The sequence below is a fragment of the Dipodomys spectabilis genome, unplaced genomic scaffold, assembly GCF_019054845.1.
Source record: "Dipodomys spectabilis isolate Male_0828 unplaced genomic scaffold, ASM1905484v1 ptg000057l, whole genome shotgun sequence".
Taxonomy (NCBI): Eukaryota; Metazoa; Chordata; class Mammalia; order Rodentia; family Heteromyidae; genus Dipodomys; species Dipodomys spectabilis.
The window spans coordinates 4033800-4040726 of NW_024870734.1; positions in this window are offsets into that span (position 1 = coordinate 4033800).

A 6927-nucleotide genomic window follows, 5' to 3' on the forward strand; every position below is an offset into this window, starting at 1 on the left:
TGTTTGCTTCCTTACATTCATTCTTCAGTTTGAAATCGGAACTACATGAGACTGAAAGAAACCAAGTGAAATTAGTCATGCAGGCTTTGGAAAGAACAAAGTAAAATAAATAAGATATATATAGCCTTGTAAAAGGTCTAACTAAATTGAGTTATATAGTCTCAAGCGTTAACAGAAAATAATTTAAGCAATATCATGTTATTAAAAAATTAAAAATGTTAGGAGCTGCTTAATTTATTTCCTTTCTACTACCTTGATTTAATTATTGATTTTCTATAGAGAGATTAAAGATGAGATTAACAAGAAACTTGATTAAAAATGGGCAAAAGTTCTGAATAAACATGTTTTCCAAAAAGCCATGAAAATCGCCTGTGGATTTACAAATTTGTATGCTGGCTTAATGCTTTGTGAGCAGAAGTTATTAGAGAAATGCAATTCAAAATTACTATGATACTACTTCTTAACTGTTATAACTCATCAAAAATATCCCAGGAACCAGGTGTGGTGGTAAAGGCTCATAATTCCAAGTGATTGGAGGTTGGAGTAAAAGGATTTGAGTCTAAGGCCAGTGTTGGGTACTGCACACAATAAAAACCTGCCCTTTAAACAAACTCAAAAGGTAATAATGTTGGCTGGCGACACTGTGGAGAAAAGGAAATTTTCTCCACTCTTGGTCAAAATACAGGTTAGTGTTCTCATTGTAGAAAGTAGTATGCAGTTTTCTAATGACATTCAAAGTTGAAATATCATCTGACCCACCAATCATGTGATCATTTCTCTCTGGGTAACTCATAATTATATCTGTAGTTCATTGTTATTCACATTATTCAAAACAACAGCCAAGATATAAATCGAAGTCCAGTGTTCACCTACAAACTAATAAAGAAACTGTGGTACATTCACAAATATCTTTCTTTTTCTGTTGATCCCAAAGTAATTTTTTATTGTTTTCTTGTTTCCATGTGATTAACCTCTAAATTAGAAATCCAGATATATAATTTAATTTAACCAATACTATTTATTGAGTATAAGGAACTTCTACTCTCTGCATTATTCACACTAAGATCACCAAATATGATGAGTCTGAAATAATTAGTCTCTTTTTGACCTATGTTAATATCCTTTACAATGTGAGTGAAATGTTTAAAAAGTAGTATTTGTTTTAGCTTAATTGCTCTGAAGAGACAATAAATGATATTATCAATGTTTAAAAATGATTTGATTTAAAATTTAGAATTCAGGAAATGGTTTTGACTACTCTGGTTACTGGAGCCTTCACTACAACCTCATGAGACAATTTATATTGATGAAGCAAAAATCTGACGTTAGACATTTATGAATAAAAAATCATCATTCTGAATATGTAGAGCTACATATAAAACATAGAAAATTTAGCTTCTAAATACCTGAATATGCTAGTACATTTAATTGCAAGGTAAGTACTTGTTCTGAAAGCAGATAAAATTGCACTTATTTTGAAATGTAAACCTAAGTATTTATTTGAATAAGAGACAATGTTTAAAATATCACTCATTCAGGAAACAAGATGTACAGTTAGTTGTTTTTCATGGCAATTATGTTCTCTAAACTTACTACAAATACTGGATTAATAAACCTAATTCATTGCATTGTAGGGAAATAGCAATTCCGTTTCTTAAAACTCATGACAATAACTTTTTCTCAAACAATTGCTAAGTAACTGTTTTATATTTTTTGTCATGGAATCTTATTCGAAAAATTTTTATTCATCAAGTTAAATAATTGGCAAACAATATAAATTACGCATGGACAAAGTTTATTTAACACGAGTTTTTTTTTTTTCAGAAGACAGATCATAGCTCTCTTAATGAACACTAGAAGGCAGTGTGCTCTTTATTAAGTTTTAGTTATTTTGTTAATAGATATTAATTGTCAGAAGTGACAATTCCATAATATATTTAATGTATTTGATTATACTCCCTCTATTTCCCTCTCATTACTCCTTCCTCCAAAGATCTTCTGTTTTTCACATAAATTACATCTTTATATATGCGCATATAAACTAATTTGGAACATTTAAGCTAAACTGCAAGTTAATTCAAGATGTACAGTGAATTACTAGAATGAATAAAAACGGGAATATTTTTGTTAACTTTTGAATTGAGCTATCATTATTATTATGGTTAGGGTTAGGATTCCAGACAGAATTAGAATTAAGATTAGAGAAATAGAAAATTTAGGTTCATCACAGGATGACCCATTGCAACAATAATACTCACAAGACACTATGTTGAAAATGAAGTTTACACCATGAGGAGGGAGGGGTATGAGAAGTGCGGAGGGACGGGATAGTGGGAGAACAAGAAATAAGTGGGTAACAATGCTCAACAAGAAACGTACTCCTTACCTTACACATATAACTAATCCCTTTTTAAAGCATCTTTTCAACAAAATTAAAATTTTTAAAAATAATGAAAAATAAAACCTGACAGGAAATAGAAAAACACTTAAGAATTTATGTTCAAAATGCAAGTAAAATTTAGACTTACTGCTAAGCAAGAGTTAGGATATATATGAAAAAGTTGCTTGCTATTAACATGATGATTTGGTTATACGTAGGTTTAGGATTAGGCAAGGTGTGCCAGTTAGAGCGGGGTTAGGATGAGGAAAACATGTAAGACATTGTGTAAAACTGCCACATATTTTAAGAAGAATGAATGGCAAGAATGAATGAAAACCAGTCTCTGTTACTTTAAACATTCAGATATAATTTGGTTTAAAGTGTGAGATACTTTTTTGTTCCGGTTAGGTTTAGGGAAGGATAAGCTTTAAGGTAAATTTTAGTTTTCCAATAAGAAGTAGAAGTCAAAAAAAAATGTGCGATTGAATAGAATCTAGACAATTTTCCTTACATTAACCATTTGGTGTTAAATCAGAATGTGATTTGGATTAGGTTTCTGGTTAACCGGAGTTGAGAATAGAGTAAAGAAATGGGTTAAACTAGTGGCTCATGCCTATTATCCTAGCTACTCAGGAAGCTGTTTTCTGAGGATCGCAGTTCAAAGGTAGCCCAGGTAGGAAAGTCCATGTGACTTTTATCTCATATTAACCACCATGAAACACAAAAGCGGTGCTGTGGCTCAATTGGTAAAACGCACACCTTGAGCTAAAGAACTCAGGGATCATGCTCTGGCCCAGAATGCAAGCCCCACGACCAACAAAAAGAAAAAAAAAAAAAGAAATGTTAAATATTAAGTAAAGCTGAAACTTTTTTTAGGAATTCTAGGAATTCAGGAAAAGCTGGGATAATGGAAATAAAATGTATTTCATAAAATCAGGATTTGAGATCAATGGGTATAATGATTCCTGTTATGGAACAAAATACTTTCAGAGTTAAGAGTGAAAAATCTGTAGGGTTTACAGAAATCCTGAAATTTATTTCAAGGATTACCAGTGGAATTTCAGTTAGGATTGCACAAAACGAGCATTTTTCATAAATTTTAGAATTGGGATACGATTAGTGTCAACGTTATGGTTAGGATTCCAGGCATGGTTAGGCTTAGAGTGAAGGAAGAAAAAGAATGAGGGTCAAAATGAAGGTAAATTTTAATATAAGCCTGGTAAGAATTAGAATGAATGTAAACTAGAATATTGCTATTAATATTAGAATCTACTTACAATTAGGCTGATGGTTATTCTCAATATTCCAGTTAAGAAAGATTAAGTTTAGGGTTAGAAAATGACTAAGATATTGGAAAAATTGAAACCTATGTTTGGAAGTGTGAGTGAAAACTAGTGTATTTGTGTTAGTGTTAGTATTATCATATAATTCAGATTAAGATTAGGGTCAATATTTTCTTCTGATTATATTTACTGTTATGAATAAGAAAGCTTTTAGTATAAAATTGTGTTCAGTAACAAGTAGAAGCAAATATATGAGGCTGAATATTAACTATAACATTATTATTATATTTAATTCTCAGTGATCATTTTTGTAGTGGTTAATGAGAGTTTTCCAGCCAGGTTTACGTTGAGAGTTAGTATTAAGTAATGGAATAGATGGCAAGTAAATCTGAAAGTTTTCAGATACAGTGGTTCAGGAAAAGGTAGAATCAATGGAATCTACAGTATTTTTCCTGGTAAGAGAATGTGAGGACAAGTAATATAATGGCTCATGTTAGGGAACAAAATAATTTTCGAGGTAGAGTCAGAAAATCTGTGGGAATTAGGGCAAACTGAAACTCATTTCCATAGTGAAAACTGAAGTATTCATTAGAGTGATTAAAAACTAGAGTATTTTTCTTAAACATTAGAATTGGATTATCATTAGGATGAAAGTTAGGATTTAGTTCCAGCTAGGTTTAGTGTAAACATTAGGGGAATGGAAAATTTAGGGTCAAACAAAGTAAATCTTCGAATAACATGTAGAGTTATATTTGGGATGAATGCGAAATAGAAAACTGCTAATAATATTAAGATTAGAGTATGATTAGGATGAGGGTTAGGGTTAGGGTTATAATAAATACAAGATAATGAGTGAAATGACAAACTATCTTTAGAAAGATAAGTTGAATTGAAGTTAAGATGAATAAAAACTAATGTATTTGTGTGGCTTTTAAACTCCAAAGGCCATTAGTTCTAGGTTTAGGTTTACTTTCCTAATTCAGTTTAGGATTAGGGTTAGGGAATGGTAAGCTTTAAGGTAAAACTGAGTTTCTACTAACACTTTCAAGTAAAGTAAGTACGAAATTTAACAGAAACTACAGAGTTTCCCTAATTTTCCTATTCAGGGTTCAATAGGGTTAAACTTAGAGTTAGGTTTCTAGTAAGGTTTAGATATATAGTTAGGGTTTGGAAGTAGAGTAGATTTTATGTAAACTCACAGCTTCCTTTTTGGATATACAGGAGTTCAGTAAAAGTTAAGATCAATGGAAACTATGGTATTTTTCATGATATGAGGATTTGAGGTTAATGATTCCTAATATGGAACAAGTTATATTTCAGAGTCCAAGTTAGGGAATCTGTAGGATTTGGATCAAATTGCTAATCATTTCAAATACAATGGGTATCTGTAAGGATGCATCTAAACTCGAGTAATTTCCATTAATTTTAGGATTGGGTTACTATTATCATCAAGGTTACTCTTATGGTTCTGACCAGGATTAGAGTTAAGATTAGGGAAATGAGCCAGGAGCTGGTGGCTCACACCTGTAATCCTAGCTACTCAGGAGGCTGAGATCTGAGGATCGCGGTTCAAAGCCAGCCAGGGCAGGAGAGAACGTGAAACTCCTATCTCCAAAAAACTACCAGAAAACCGGAAGTGGCGCTGTAGCTCAAGTGTTAGAGCGCTCTCCTTGAACTGAAGAGCTGAGGGACAGTGCCCAGGCCCAGAGTTCAAGCCCCAAGGCCGACCAAAAAAAGAAAAAAAAAAAGATTAGGGAAATGGAAGGTTGAGAACTTGAGTGACTTACTTCATTTTTGTATATATACGCACTATTCTAAGGCTTTAACTCAAGGCTTGGGTTCTGTTCCTCAGCTTTACGCTGTAGGGTACAAGCTACGAATCCACTTCCAGCTTTCTTTGGCAGTGAATTGGAATCACACAGACTTTCCTATCCAAGCTGATACTGAACTGAGATCCCCAGATCTCTGCCTTCTGATTAAAGTTAGAATTAAAGGCATGAGCTACCAGTGCCCAGGAAAGTGTTTGATTTTATTGATTGTTTTTACTTATGTTCAAGATCAATACTTGAATTCAATATCTGAGAGCTTTGGTCCCGTGGTAGCCAATGTCACTTGAGCCATATCTCCTAAAATGATTATTTTAAATAGCTGGAAATCATTAAATTTTCTTCAGATGATAGGCATCATTACTGTTGTTCTAATACTCATCGTAACAAAAAAAGATTTATAGACACTAGAGATGATCTGAGCACATTCTCATGCTTTGCTAATAATTGCATAACATTTTAGGGACATGATTTTTAATCATTATTTTGAGTTATCATTAAATAAAGCAGTTAATGCGTACAGTATACTTTGATCAGTGCCAACACTTTCAATATTTTCATCCATCCCTCCTCTATGAATATCTTCCTTCACCTTTCTTAATTTTGTAGGAAATTTACTGGATTCCTCTCTGCACTTCCTCCAATTCCTCTTGTTCATTCTACCTTTTCTCCCTTCACCTCTCTTTTGACTACCTACTTCCTTATTATCCATCAACTCTACTCCTAGGCATTTACCTGAAAATTTACAAACCAGGATATAGTTAAAGTTTCAGCACAACCATGCTTACAGAATCATCCCAGATACCCCTCAAGTGAGAAATGAATGAAGACAATGTAATACACACACACACACACACACACACACACACACACACACACACACACACACACACACACACACACACACTGGGAATTCTACTTACCCATCAGAAAGAATATTGAACCATTTGTATCTCTCATCTCTCATTTCTCTCATTTCTTCTGCCTGGTATCCCATTGTCGTCTTACTGTGCCTGTAATGCAGTAACTGACCCATGCAAATTGATGTAAAAGATTTTCAAGGTTATTGGCTAGCCATAGATTCCTGAATATGAGTTCTTTGCTCCTTCTCTTTGTCTATTCATGCCTTTGAGTAGTGATTGTGCAGTTTCATTTGTACCATTTGCTACACAGAAAAGAGATGAACTACTTGGACATATATTTACATACATGTATATACATACATACATGGATATATGCATTTTATGTTTTCAAGAATTTGGAGCTAACAAAATCACATGCATTTTCCTTCCTTTTCAATTCTTTCAAAGCCTAAATAACTTTGTCTCTTTTGAATACCTAATTCTAAAGAGAATGTCACCATCTCTGATGTCAGTGGCCTTGAAAATAGGTGTTCAAATAAGACAAACTTATTTAGGCTTTTTGGTGGAAGAGAGGG